The sequence below is a fragment of the Dendrobates tinctorius genome, unplaced genomic scaffold, assembly GCF_039654945.1.
Source record: "Dendrobates tinctorius isolate UK_male_01 unplaced genomic scaffold, ASM3965494v1 ptg000064l, whole genome shotgun sequence".
Classification (NCBI taxonomy): domain Eukaryota; kingdom Metazoa; phylum Chordata; class Amphibia; order Anura; family Dendrobatidae; genus Dendrobates; species Dendrobates tinctorius.
The window spans coordinates 47,131,561-47,147,376 of NW_027361732.1; the positions used below are offsets into that span (position 1 = coordinate 47,131,561).

Below are 15,816 nucleotides of genomic sequence, written 5' to 3' on the forward strand. Positions count from 1 at the left end.
ATTGATTGCAGCTTCCACCCGCATTGACCTCCGGTTTACGGAGCGCGGGCTGGAACGTGCACAATCCAGACGAAGGGTTAATTTGTCTCCCACTTTCAACGAGCCACTGAGTTATCCTGCACAGGAGCTCGTACCCTCTGAACCTATGGAGGTGTCTCGCACCGACTCCAAGCCACCACCGGTGCGAAGCTATGTACGCTGCTATCAGTGCCGACATTTTGGTCATTCGGCTAGCACGTGTCCTTTACGGGCGAAAAACCACCTACGTCCTGTGGTCATAGGAAGTGGTCAGTCCAACATGAAACCCTTCTCACCCAAACCGGTATTCCGGGGTACCTTAGACAGTGGTCCCTTCACCTGGGAGGCAGAGGTTATCGGGATTCTGTGGCCGAAGGGAATTTTATGTCCTCAACCTTCGACCAGAAACACGCTATCCCTCAGGTGTTGCTGCCTCAACCACTGACCATCATGGTGGTTAATGGGGCGCATTTGCCCACTCAGGTAACCCATCAGACAGAAAACCCGAGTGGAACTATCTCTCCCTCCCATCGAGAGATCTTGTCCCTGCTCATTTTGCCTGATGGTATTGACCAGGTGCTACTTGGTCTTCCCTGGCTCCGTTGCCACTCTCCTCATATCAAGTGGGCATCAGGGAAAATACTGGCTTGGAGCAAGGATTGTGAAGGAAGGTGTCTGAAGGGCAGTCTTCAGGTGGCTTCCACTGAAGTGCCTGCGGATCTCTCCGCGCTTCCTAAATCCTACCATCAGTACGCAGACGTCTTCTCCAAAAAATCTGCGGAGACGCTCCCGCTACACCGCCCATATGACTGCCCGATAGACCTCATGCCAGGCACATAACCTCCTAGGGGTTGTGTGTATGCCCTATCACTCCCCGAAACAGAAGCTATGTCACAATATATCCGGGAGAACCTGGCTAGAGGTTTTATCAGGAAGTCTGTGTCGCCGGCTGGTGCAGGGTTCTTCTTCGTCCAGAAGAAGAGCGGAGAGTTACGTCCCTGCATTGATTACAGAGGTCTCAATGCCATAACAGTAAAGAACAAATACCCTCTTGCGCTGATCTCTGAACTGTTTGACAGGTTGCGAGGGGCCCGGATCTTTACGAAACTAGATCTACGGGGGGCATACAACCTGATCCGCATTCGCGAGGGAGACGAGTGGAAGACAGCCTTTAATACCCGGGATGACCACTATGAATATCTGGTCATGCCCTTCGGCCTGTGTAATGCGCCAGCTGTCTTCCAAGATTTCGTCAACGACATCTTCTGCGACATGCTCTCTACTTCGGTGGTGGTCTATCTGGATGACATACTCATCTTCTCGCCAGATTTGACCACACACCGGAGAGACGTATGCAGGGTCTTCGACCGTCTACGGGCGAACTCTCTATACGCCAAGCTGGAGAAATGTCAGTTTGAGCAGGAGTCCTTGCCGTTCCTGGGCTACATCATCTCGGCCCAGGGATTGGCTATGGATCCGGCCAAACTACAAGCGGTGATGGACTGGCAGGTACCCCATTCACTCAAAGCGGTGCAGCGCTTCTTAGGGTTCGTAAATTATTACCGCCAGTTTATACCGCACTTCTCCACATTGGTGGCTCCCTTGGTTGCTCTCACCAAGAAAAGAGCTAATCCTAATGCTTGGTCTGAACAGGTCTCCAAGGCCTTCTTGTCTATCAAATCCCACTTTGCTGGCGCTCCCATCCTACATTGTCCCGATGTGAACAAGCCATTTATACTGGAGGTAGATGCCTCTTCCGTCGGTGCAGGAGCAGTCCTCTTCCAGAAGGATGCTCAAGGTCGGAAGCATCCATGCTTCTTCTCAAAGACTTTCTCATCGGCGGAGAAGAATTACTCCATCGGTGACAGGGAGCTGCTGGCCATGAAGTTGGCCTTTTCTGAGTGGAGACATCTCCTGGAGGGGGCTCGGATTCCCTTCCAGGTATACATGGATCACAAAAATCTGGTCTATTTGCAGACGGCTCAGCGCCTGAACTCCCGTCAGGCTAGGTGGTCGCTTTTCTTTTCCCGCTTCTGCTTCACCCTGCATTATCTCTCCGGAGAGAAGAACGTCCGTGCGGATGCTCTTTGACGCTCGGTGGTTTCGAAGGGAGAGGCTGAGCCTCGGCTTATTCTCCCGCCGGAGAGTTTTACGACAGTGGCTCCAGTTTCATTCGAGTCAGTGCCACTGGGCAAGACCTTGGTGCCTCCTCAGCTACGGCCGGAGGTCCTCGCCTGGGCACACGCCTTTAGGATGGGTCGTCATTTTGGTAATAAAAACGGACCACCGAACTTCTGGCAAGGTCATATTGGTGGCCGCATATGGCTCGAGATGTCAGGGAATATGTGCAAGCATGCGTCTCGTGTGCTCGGAACAGACTCTCTAGACAGAGGCTGGCGGGGCTGTTATATCCCTTGCCAGTGGCGGATAGACCGTGGGAGATGGTTGGCATGGATTTCATAGTTGGCCTGCCCAAGTCTGGTGGCAGTACGGTCATCTGGGTGGTCACCGACCATTTTTCCAAAATGGTGCATCTGGTGCCACTCGCACGCTTGCCTTCCGCTCGTGGTCTTGCCACTTTGCTCATTAAGCACGTATTCCGTCTGTATGGCATGCCGGACAAAATCGTGAGTGACCGAGGGCCCCAGTTTGCGTCTTGGTTTTGGAGGGAGCTCTGCAGCTTACTCAGCATCGAGCTAAATTTGTCCTCCGCTTGTCATCCCGAGATGAATGGCTTGGTCGAGAGAGCCAATCAGACCTTGGTCACCTACTTACGGCATTTTGTCACTGCCAGGCAGGATGACTGGGCATCCTTGCTACCATGGGCCGAATTTGCCCTAAACAATGCGGTGGCTGATTCCACTGGTCAGACGCCCTTTCTCCTAAACTACGGCCAACATCCACGCGTCCCTGTACCGATGCAAGTGTCCTCCACTGACTCCAGGGTGGCAGACTGGGCAGTGGAGGCCCGGGACATTTGGGATCGCACTCAGGATGCTATCCGTGCTTCTAAGGAAAGGATGAGGGCGTCCGCCGACACGCATCGGCGACCAGCTCCAAGCTTCTTCCCTGGTGACATGGTGTGGCTCTCCACCCGAAATATCAAACTGCCCCCAAGTTCACTCCGCGTTAAATCGGACCATTCAAGGTCCTCGAGCGAATTAGCTCGGTGGTCTATCGCCTGGCCCTTCCTCCACATTTAGCCATTTCGGATGTGTTTCATGTGTCCCTCCTCAAACCAGTTCACATGGCTCGGTTTTCTGAGTCAGCAGCCGGGTCGTCAGACTTATCGTCTGACGAGTTTGAGGTCAATGCCATCGTAGGGCGCAGGTTTGTCCGTGGCAAAAAATTTTATTTAGTGGATTGGAAGGGTCATGGGCCTGAGGCTCGAACCTGGGAGCCGGTGGAAAACATCCACGCACCGCTCCTGATCGCGGCCTTTGAGCGCAGTGAGGCGCAGAGGCCCTAGGAGAGGAGGTAATGTTAGGCGTCGGATTTCTGGCTCTGCACAGCAGGAATCCAGAGCCGTACATTCAGCGGTCTCCCATTCCGCTCCGACCGCTCAGGGCCCTGCTCAGCAATCACAGCGAGCCAGGCGTGCTGCTCAGACGTGTTCTGTGAGCCTGGATGTTGCTGCCACCTCCGGTGCAGCAATGGTAGCGCAACCTGTTCAGTAGGGAACCGCTCCAGAGGCTAAGTCCTCGTGCCGTGCTACTGGGCATGCCCGCAACTTGACCTCTAACTAGAGAGCAGAGGTCACGTGCTCAGGTCCTGCGTCGGATCTGATTGGTTCCTTCCAGGGTACTGAAAGGTCCCTGAAGCGCATGGCTATAAAAAGCCCGCATGGCGGCTCGGCCATGCGCTAGTGTAGCATATTATGCTGTGTGTGTGTGGTGATGGATGCATGGACTGGTGACTGACTTATTAAGAAACCCCTTCCCTCTGATAATACGAATGGTGACAGAGTGTTGGTTAGTCAGCGCCAGATTGTGGCAAGCTACACGCCACTGTGCCTCCTGCACTGCACACTAGCGTCCGACGGTGTCCGGTCTTCCGGCGCTGTCGTGCTGCGACTATAGTTACTGCCGCGCTGCGGTAGCAGCGTCCATTGGCGGTTGCGGCTGCAACGCCACTCGCTGGTCATCCTGTGAGGCTAACGGCCAGCGTCCTTACATTCTTTATTGTAAGGCGACTCTGTGTCTTAACAGAGCCACTCTTAGCGTCCGGGTGACGTTAACCCGAGCGCCGTACTTTACCTTTTGGTGCATCTGCCATTGTCCAGCAGCGGTCTTACCATCTACCGCACGGTGGACCCCGGGTGGCGAACGCACCTCCTATTGTTTATATCTGGTGCGTTCCACCGACCCTAACATCTTCTCACCTCTATCAAAGAGCAGCAGTCACAGCCACTAATTTGCATCACATCTATTGAGCTCGTCTTTCAGGTACATTTTGATCGGCGCCAGTGTGATCCTTTGCTTTTTCACATACCTCTCCATTCTTAATAGGTGGGAAACCTTGCAAAATAAGCAGTGTATCAAATACCTATTTTCCCCACTGAATGTAAATTTAAGGGAAACAATAGCTAAAGTCTGACAACTTAAAGGGCAAAAATATAATAAAAGATACATATTTGGGGGAGAACTCAACAAAAAAAAATGAAATTATTGACTAAAAATGTTCAATATTTGGTGTCCTAGTAAAAACAAGTATTAAACTAGAAAGGGAAATGTGTTCACCTTGTTATTGACTTTCCTTGTATAAACAAAGCGACTAGTAGGAAGCAGCCAAGATCACATGATCACGTGCTGCTATCCGAGGATATACACCAGGACCTCGTGTACCTATGTGCCACTGTGTTGTGCCAAATGTCCTTCATGTCATGTGATGTTAGCAAAAACAAACACAGTCTAATAGATTAGATTATTCTGTACAGTCAAAAAGAAAGGAAAACACAAAAGTATTACCAGGTGAAGACAGTAGCACTACAACACAACACTGTCTGGCTAAAGAGTTGTACCTGGAAGAACTATAGTGTGTAGAAAAGAAACCTGTGCCACAAACTAGTGGATGAGATAAAAAGACAGAAATGTCCTTATGTAAAGTAGCTATACTGCCAAGTTTAATGTTACATACGTATTCCATTAAAGGGGCTGTCCGATCTTCTGATTAAAGTCTACAGTGACTGCAGACTTCTGAAATCTCGCAGCACGTGCATCGCACACTGTCAGGATTCTTCAGTACAGTGGGTACGGAAAGTATTCAGACCCCTTTAAATTTTTCACTCTGTTTCATTGCAGTCAATTGGTAAATTCAAAAAAGTTTATATTTTTTCTCATTAATGTACACTGCAGCCCATCTTGACTGAAAAATAACAGAAATGTAGATATTTTTGAAAATGTATTAAAAAAGAAAAACTGAAATATCACATGGTCATAAGTATTCAGATCCTTTGCTCAGACACTCATATTTAAGTCATATGCTGTCCATTTCCTTGTGATCCTCCTTGAGATGGTTCTACTCCTTCATTGGAGTCCAGCAGTGTGTAATTAAACTGATAGGACTTGATTTGTAAAGGCACACACATGTCTATATAAGACCTCACAGCTCACAGTGCATGTCAGACTAAATGAGAATGAGATCAAAGGAACTCGCCAAGGAGCTCAGAGACAGAATTGTGGCAAGGCACAGATCTGACCAAGGTTACAAAAGAATTTCTGCAGTACTCAAGGTTCCTAAGAGCACAGTGGCCTCTATAATCCTTAAAAGGAAGAAGTTTGGGACCATCAGAAGTCTTTCTAGACCTGTCCGTCCAGCCAAACTGAGCAAGAGCCTTGGTGAGAGAGGTAAAGAAGAACCACAAGATTACTGTGGCTGAGCTCCACAGATGCAGTAGGGAGATGGGAGAAAGTTCCACAAAGTCAACTAGCACTGCAGCCCTCCACCAGTCGGGCCTTTAAGGCAGAGTGGCCTGACGAAAGCCTCTCCTCAGTGCAAGACATATGAAAGCCCGCATAGAGTTTGCTAAAAAACACATGAAGGACTCCCAGACTATGAGAAATAAGATTCTCTGGTCTGATGAGACAAAGATAGAACTTTTTGGTGATAATTCTAAGCGGTATGTGTGGAGAAAACCAGGCACTGCTCATCACCTGCCCAATACAATCCCAACAGTGAAACATGGTGGTGGCAGCATCATGCTATGGGGGTGTTTTTCAGCTGCAGGGACAGGACGATTGTTTGCAATTGAAGGAAACATGAATGCGGCCAAGGACAGAGATATCCTGGATGAAAACCTCTTCCAGAGTACTCTGGACCTCAGACTTGGCCAAAGGTTCACCATCCAACAAGACAATGACCCTAAGCACACAGCTAAAATAATAAAGGAGTGGCTTCAAAACATCTCTGTGACCATTCTTGACTGGCCCAGCCAGAGCCCTGACCTAAACCCAATTGAGCATCTCTGGAGAGACCAGAAAATGGTTGTCCACCAACGTTCACCATCTAACCTGACGGAACTGGAGATGATCTGCAAGGAAGAATAGCAGAGGATCCCCAAATCCAGGTGTGAAAAACTTGTTGCATCATTCCCAAGAATACTCATGGCTGTACTATCTCAAAAGGGTGCTTCTAGCCAATACTGAGCAAAGGGTCTGAATACTTATGACCATGTGATATTTCAGTTTTTCTTTTTTAATAAATTTGCAAAAATTTCTACATTTCTGTTTTTTTTTTCAGTCAAGATGGGGTGCAGAGTGTACATTAATGAGAAAAAGATGAACTTTGCAGCCATTTGGTAAATTAAAAAAATGAAACAGAGTGAAAAATGTAAAGGGGTCGGAATACTTTCCGTACCCACTGTATATCCAGCGAGAGCAATTTGATCCTTGCATTTCTTGATAAATATAATATTACAGGCCATGGGTACTAAATTGTGTGATGGGATATTGATCCAGGGAACTAGTCTCATTGGCATTTGTGGAGTAGGAAGGAATTTTCCCCTAATATGGGGCAATTAGCATCTGCCACGTGGGGTTCTTGCCTTTGTCTGGATAAACATAATAGGTTATAAGTTGAACTCGATGGACTTGCATATTCTTTTGTTCTTAAAACTATGGGCTCTGATTCATTAAAGGGAACCTGACAGCTTATACATCCAAGGGCAGCATGTATGAGACGCTGGCCTATTTTGCCATTTAAATGACTAACACTTGAAACCTTTCATGAATGAAATCTAAGATATCAACTATTCTACATCACTTTATTTATATACAAGCCTACAGCAATCTTTTCATGGTTTCCTTCACACGGCAATGATATCTGTAGTTTGGGTCATAGGTCCCTCAAAACATATAATAAACTTTATAACATTGTTACAGAGTCTCGACTGATTCAGAATAAATCCCTCAGTGTGCTACTTTTTCCTTCAATGCCAGCTAGTTATGTAAACCTGATAGCAAACAATCCAGCAAAGCTACAGCAACCATCCTCATTCCATGCACACAGCTTATTCAGCAACAAGTTAGGACATTCACCACTCCCAGGAGCACCGCACTCCCAGAGTACACGGCCATCATGATAGGAGAAGGCAAAGAATGCAGGAACACATTACATTAAGAAATATTTTTTTTTAAAGAAAAGTGAGTATATGCAGATCATCCCATCCCACCCCAACACACAGAGAATTATTATATGGGGGTCAAATCAGGACAGTCATGCAAAACCCATGTGTCCCGCTGAGTGGTAATGTAGAAACAATACAAATGACAGATTGATCCTATTTTTCGCCAAACAAAATTCTTAATAGGAATATACCATTAGAAAATAACCTATTGTTTAAATCCGGTTTTAGATGAATTATTTTAATTGAAAATTTAAATGATGCAAATGCAAGGAGGTAGCGGGGACCCTCAGTTGCTCCCTCTCTCCTTTATGTCAGGCATGTGTCCCCCATGTGGTGCTCTGACGGTTTGGTTATTACTACTCAGTTAATATGATGTATTACTGTTATTCATGTGCTGTGTTTGTATATCTTAACCCTTTACTATTGTGCCTTGTAATATACAATATTCAGATATTAGATTAGGGCTAGTTAGAGGTTAACTAAGGGGGCTGGATCAGCAGCCTCAAAGGGACAGGAAGTTCCTGTCTCCCAGTCAGTGCCGGGGAAGGCTTGCCCATGGCAGGACTCCCCCCACAGCCAGGAGCAGAAGGTGCCCCAGTCGAGGGGATAACGCTGCCGCAGTCCGCTGCCTCAGTCTACAGGGCAGTGTAGACGGACCCTGGGACAGTCTTCAGAAAGACTGTTGTGGCCCTCAGGTTCAGAAGGGAGCCACTGATACGGACTGGCCTCAAGTAGCTGTAGGGACAAAGCAGGAAGCATTGTTTCATGTACAGTAAAGTTTTCCCTATTGGATCAGAACTGTGTCTGTGGTGTTTTCCTGGATCCTCATCCCAGTGGCTGCAGTGAGCGTGGAAAGAAGGTAACTGACTGTGCTGTAGAATTAGGACCGCACCTGTCTTTCATGTGCAAGGGGCCGGGGTGCTTATGGACTGTTGCTTTAATAGACTTGGTCATGACTACCACCCCGTGCCACTTTGTTACACAAACACAGATTATACTGAATCTATTCCCACAAAACTATATAGAAATCTGCTTCCCTCCCCCTGCTTTATATCATCACGCCTGCAGATTGTACTCTTTTTTTAAAGTTTCCCTTTAAGATGTATGGTAATGCAGCAGTGGAAATGACTGGTACCAGACAAATAGTAAAACAGTACACTTTCTGTATTGCTTACATTACTCTAGAGTTGTGTGAATTAGGCTATGTGCACACACTGCGGATTGGTCTGCGGATTCTTATCTGCGGAACAGCAGGTAAAACCGCAGGTAAAAATGACCTGCGGATTGGCCTGCGGTTTTGCCCTGCGGTTTGCCACCTGGACAATGGAATAGGTGGCAAACCGCAGCAGAATCCGCAGAAACAATTAACATGTCAATTCTTTCTGCGGATTCAAAACCGCAGCTTTTCCGCAGTTAAAAATCCACAGCATGTGCACAGCAGAATGTAAATCCCATAGGATAACATGCTACTGTACACTGTCTGCAGAACTGCTGCAGTTCTGCTGCGGCTAAAACTGCAGCGGAACCGCAGCAAAAACCGCAGCGTGTGCACATAGCCTTATAAGGAGCTATTTATTGATCTTATTATTATTTGGAAAACACTGTTCAACAGATGATAAATAGTTCCTTTGGTTTTCACACGTTCTCATCCTAACCATAGCATCCCCAAATAAAGAATAAACCCTTGTAATCTGATCTGTATTCTCCAAACCAACATTTTAAGTAATGAACTATATATCAACCCTTAACACTAATAGTTGTTATTTCACATCAGGACTAGCTGTTATTTCACATCAGGACTAGCTATTACTCCCCATCAGAACTAGATGCTACTTCATATCTGGGCTAGCTGTTATATCACATCAGGACTAGTGATGAGTGAGTATACTCATTACTCGAGATTTCCTGAGTATGCTCTGGAGATCTCCGAGTATTTGGATGTGCTCGGAGATTTAGTTTCTGTCACCGTAGCTGCATGATTTATGGCTGCTAGCCAACCTGAATACATGTGGGGATTGCTGTTTGTTAGGAAATCCCCACATGTATTCAGGCTGTCTAGCAGCTGCAAATCATGCAGCTAATGCAACAAACTAAATCTCCGAGCACATCCAAATACTCGGAGACCACCCGAGCATGCTCGGGAAATCTAGAGCAATGAGTACACTCACTCATCACTAGTCCTGATGTGATATAACAGCTAGTCCAGATATGAAGTAGCATCTAGTTCTGATGTGAAATGACAACTAGTCCCCATGTGAAATAACAGCTAGTCCTGATGTGATATTTCACATAAGGTCTAGCTGCTATATCACATCAGGACTAGTTGTCATTTCACATCCAGGCTGGCTGTTATTTCACCTTAGGGATAGCTGTTATTTTACATCAGAACTAGCTGTTATTTGACATCAGGACTAGTTGATATTTCACATCAGGACTAGATATTATTTCATATCAGGGATGGCAGTTATTTCACATCAGGACTAGCTGTTATTTCACATCAGAACTAGCTGCTATTTCATATCAGGGCTAGCTGTTATAATCACACACTGGGGTGTGTCCTCTCTCTACTGAGCTGGAAATTACATTTAAAGGCTTCCCCAGACAGGTGTCCATAGATCGGAACCCAGTCCTTTTGTCTGCCATTATTCACACACTGAGGTCAACTCTGACACATGGTAAGGTTTTTAATATTAGACCGCGTAGGACTGTCCCGATCAGGGTGACCTTGTCGATGGTGGGATGGCTTTTATGCTATTTTTGATCAAAAACAGTATTACTAAGAACCCGGTGTTATTTAGTTGCACTTTTGCTTTTTACTTATTTAGTTACAGCAGGGTTTTTCCTCATTTTGCTTTTTATAGATTTTATAGCTGTTTTATCACACCAGGGCTAGCTGTTACATCACATCAGGACTAGCTATTACTCCCCATCAGAACTAGATGCGACTTCATATCTGGGCTAGCTGTTATTTCACATCAGGACTAGATGTTATTTCACATCAGGGCTAGCTGTTATTTCACATCAGAACCAGCTGTTATTTCACACCAGGGCTAGCTGTTATGTCACATCAGGACTCGATGTTATTTCACATCAGAACCAGCTGTTATTTCACATCACGACTAGCTGTTATTTCACATCAGGACTAGCTGCTATTTCACATCAGGACTAGCTGCTATTTCACATCAGGACTAGCTGCTATTTCACACCAGGGCTAGCTGTTATATCACATCAGGACTAGCTGTTATTTCACATCAGGATTAGCTGTTATTTCACACCAGGGCTAGCTGTTATATCACATCAGGACTAGCTGTTACTTCACATCACAACCAGCTGTTACTTCACATCACGACCAGCTGTTACTTCACATCAGGACTAGCTGTTATTTCACACCAGGGCTAGCTGTTATATCACATCACGACCAGCTGTTATTTCACATCATGACTAGCTGCTATTTCACATCACGACCAGCTGTTATATCACATCACGACTAGCTGCTATTTCACATCACGACCAGCTGTTATATCACATCGGGACTAGCTGCTATTTCACATCACGACTAGCTGTTATATCACATCAGGACTAGCTGTTATTTCACACCAGGGCTAGCTGTTATATCACATCAGGACTAGCTGCTATTTCACATCACGACTAGCTGTTATTTCACATCAGGACTAGCTGCTATTTCACATCAGGACTAGCTGCTATTTCACATCAGGACTAGCTGCTATTTCACACCAGGGCTAGCTGTTATATCACATCAGGACTAGCTGTTATTTCACATCAGGACTAGCTGTTATATCACATCAGGACTAGCTGTTATTTCACACCAGGGCTAGCTGTTATATCACATCAGGACTAGCTGCTATTTCACATCACGACTAGCTGTTATTTCACATCAGGACTAGCTGCTATTTCACATCAGGACTAGCTGCTATTTCACATCAGGACTAGCTGCTATTTCACATCAGGACTAGCTGCTATTTCACACCAGGGCTAGCTGTTATATCACATCAGGACTAGCTGTTATTTCACATCAGGATTAGCTGTTATTTCACACCAGGGCTAGCTGTTATATCACATCAGGACTAGCTGTTACTTCACATCACAACCAGCTGTTACTTCACATCACGACCAGCTGTTACTTCACACCAGGGCTAGCTGTTATTTCACACCAGGGCTAGCTGTTATATCACATCACGACCAGCTGTTATTTCACATCATGACTAGCTGCTATTTCACATCACGACCAGCTGTTATATCACATCACGACTAGCTGCTATTTCACATCACGACCAGCTGTTATATCACATCGGGACTAGCTGCTATTTCACATCACGACTAGCTGTTATATCACATCAGGACTAGCTGCTATTTCACACCAGGGCTAGCTGTTATATCACATCAGGACTAGCTGTTATTTCACATCAGGATTAGCTGTTATTTCACACCAGGGCTAGCTGTTATATCACATCAGGACTAGCTGTTACTTCACATCACAACCAGCTGTTACTTCACATCACGACCAGCTGTTACTTCACACCAGGGCTAGCTGTTATTTCACACCAGGGCTAGCTGTTATATCACATCACGACCAGCTGTTATTTCACATCATGACTAGCTGCTATTTCACATCACGACCAGCTGTTATATCACATCACGACTAGCTGCTATTTCACATCACGACCAGCTGTTATATCACATCGGGACTAGCTGCTATTTCACATCACGACTAGCTGTTATATCACATCAGGACTAGCTGCTATTTCACACCAGGGCTAGCTGTTATATCACATCAGGACTAGCTGTTATTTCACATCAGGATTAGCTGTTATTTCACACCAGGGCTAGCTGTTATATCACATCAGGACTAGCTGTTACTTCACATCACAACCAGCTGTTACTTCACATCACGACCAGCTGTTACTTCACACCAGGACTAGCTGTTATTTCACACCAGGGCTAGCTGTTATATCACATCACGACCAGCTGTTATTTCACATCATGACTAGCTGCTATTTCACATCACGACCAGCTGTTATATCACATCACGACTAGCTGCTATTTCACATCACGACCAGCTGTTATATCACATCGGGACTAGCTGCTATTTCACATCACGACTAGCTGTTATATCACATCAGGACTAGCTGCTATTTCACATCACGACTAGCTGTTATATCACATCAGGACTAGCTGCTATTTCACATGACGACTAGCTGTTATATCACATCAGGACTAGCTGTTATATCACATCAGGACTAGCTGTTATATCACATCAGGACTAGCTGTTATATCACATCAGGACTAGCTGTTATATCACATCAGGACTAGCTGTTATATCACATCAGGACTAGCTGTTATATCAGGACTAGCTGTTATATCACATCAGGACTAGCTGCTATTTCACATCACGACTAGCTGTTATATCACATCAGGACTAGCTGCTATTTCACATCACGACTAGCTGTTATATCACATCAGGACTAGCTGTTATATCACATCAGGACTAGCTGTTATATCACATCAGGACTAGCTGTTATATCACATCAGGACTAGCTGTTATATCACATCAGGACTAGCTGTTATTTCACATCAGGACTAGCTGTTATATCACATCAGGACTAGCTGTTATTTCACACCAGGGCTAGCTGTTATTAATTCACTGCTGAGGAGATGAATTTGTTATTCATCTCTTTGCATCTGCACAATGTTATAATGCTGAAAGACAGTGAATACGATTTTTTGTAGTTCTACGTATAAACATAGTGTGCTATGAAAATAAATTGACCCAAATACCATAATGGGTAGTACTAAACCTGTTGACAAACATGTCTCTGCTTTTATATTTTAAAAGTTTTCCCCTTTAATATTCAATGAATTTATGGGGAGATTGTCCTATAAAAACTATAAATAGCATATACTCACCCATGGATCCCCCATCTGTCCTTCTGGTTGGGTGCCCCACTGGCCTCCAGTCCTTTTTCGACCTGGTCAGCATGTGACCACTGCAGTCAATCGATGGCCACAATGACCAATGAACATAACTGAAAGTATGTGATGTGGATACTTTCAGTAACATAATGATTGGCAACTTTAACTGCTTCTATCAATTTTCGATTGAATACAAGCTAATGAGAAGCTGGTCAGCATGTGACCTACAATATGAAAATCACACACTTGTGGTCATGCAACATCTTCTTGACCTGGCAAAATAGGGGAATCCTGACTTGTGGTTATGTGACATCCTCCCGAGCTGGCAAAAGAGGGGAATCCTGACAAGTATGGATATTGCACAATGTCAGGATTTGGGAATATAAAGTCATATACAGTGAATGCACAAATTTAGGTTCAGGCTGGAAAAACCCTTTAAAGAGAACTTTTCATCAAATGTTTTATGTTGAACTGGATACACTATGTAACTGGAAAACAGAATAAAAAGTTGTTTGTTTTTTTTTTTTATTCCACCTTTCAGTTGCACAGAAATTAGCAGAGTATTTGGCACTTAATGAGTTAACTTTTGTTAATTCCCATTTGGATTTATCAGATAGATTTCACTGGCACTGTACTTCTCCCTGTATGATGCTGATCGATTAGAAGCAGGCAGCAACACACTGGAGAAAGTAAACCCCACCACAGAGTAGAGAGTTTCAGCATGAAACATTACAATTGTCTGTACTGGCATACTAACTGCAGGTTATATTTTATTTATCTTTACTCATTTATATAGCGCCATTAAATCCACAGCGCTTTACAGATATCATCATCACTATCCCCGATAGGGAATTCAGATTGTGAGCCCTATCAGTATGTCTTTGGAATGTGGGAGGAAACCCACGCAAACACGGGTAGAACATACACACTCCTTGCAGATGTTGTCCTTGTATTTTCCTTCTCTATACAGGAACTGCTTGAACTTCACTTACAGTGGCTTGCGAAAGTATTCGCTCCCTTGACTTATTGCCTATTTTGGTACATTACAACCGGTGTTTAAATATTGTTGTATTCCGATTTGTGTCGGCACTAAATAGTCTAAATTGATAAAGTGAAATGAGAAAAATATTGGCATAAAATAAATTTATGGGATTACATTGGCATGGGCATATGTATTCTGATGCAAGCAGTTACCTTCATAAGTCACATGATTGGTAAAAGGAAGTCCACCTGTGTGCAATCTAAGTGTCACATGGTCTGTCAGTATATATGTACCTTTTCTGAAAGGCCACAGAGGCTGCAACACCATTAACCATAGGCACCACTAACCAAACAAGACCATGAAGACCAAGGAGATTTCCAGACAAGTCAGGGACAAAGTTGTTTAGGGTATGTGCACATGATCAGTAAACGCTGTGGGTTGGACGCTGTATACTTGTGCGGCGTCCATCCCACAGTGTCTAGAATGATGCTACAGCATAGTGGATGGGATTTTAAGAAATTCCATGCCCACTATGCGTCCACAGACGCTCACTCACGTCTGCAGCATGTCAATTTCACCCATAGAATGTATTGGATGCGGTGAATCTGCACGGTTCAGTGAACACATGCAGATTCACCTGCATGCAAAAGACACCAGCGCTTTAGTTTGGACACAGTGAACATACGCTGTGTCCAAAGCACTGCCTGCTCTGGATCGTGGGCACATACTCTGAGAAGTTCAAGTCAGAGTTGGGTTATAAAAAATATCTCAATCTCTGATGATGTCCTGGAGCTCCATCAAATCCATTATCATTGTCCTGGTCCAGTCCAGAGTTTATTTTCTGCTGTCTTCACTCTGGACTGGCCATGCAGGGGTTAATCTCCTCAGCCTCGTTCTGGATCTAGCTGGGCTATTTCAGTCTCTCACAGCCTGCTGACCAGTGTTAGTGATAGCTCAAGCTTCCAGTTTAAAGCCTCTGACCCTTGTACCTTGGTGATCCTCCTGCCTCTGACTAGCATCCACGTGTATGACCCGGACTGATCTCTGACCCCGTCTCTTGGTATTAGTCTCTGCTGCTACGTTCCCTCTCTGGCATTTGACTTCCTGGCTTGTACCCCCGACCACGTATTTCGCCTCACGTTTTTGGACCCCGTGCTCATGTTTTGGCTTTCTGACCCTCGGCTTGGTATTTTGACTACGTGTATTGCTGCTCCTTCTGGTACGTCTGCTCCTGCTAGTTTCTGACTCGGTTCGTCTGACC

General features: G+C 45.2%; 1 protein-coding gene and 1 long non-coding RNA gene across 4 annotated transcripts in view; one reads left to right on the forward strand and one right to left on the reverse strand.

Moving 5' to 3' along the window:
- TBC1D4 (TBC1 domain family member 4) overlaps positions 1-15,816 on the reverse strand; it is a 235,228-nt gene that overhangs the window by 138,330 nt on the left and 81,082 nt on the right. The window lies entirely within an intron of this gene.
- Positions 1-15,816, forward strand: part of LOC141094526 (uncharacterized) — a 31,953-nt gene that overhangs the window by 15,580 nt on the left and 557 nt on the right. Inside the window, exon 1 of one of the 2 annotated variants that reach the window (XR_012233087.1) lies at positions 8,215-8,501. The exons of the other annotated variant lie outside the window; for it this stretch is intronic. This is a non-coding gene — a long non-coding RNA (uncharacterized lncRNA). Of the gene's footprint in view, positions 1-8,214; positions 8,502-15,816 lie in introns of those variants that run through there. 2 annotated transcript variants of the gene reach the window in all.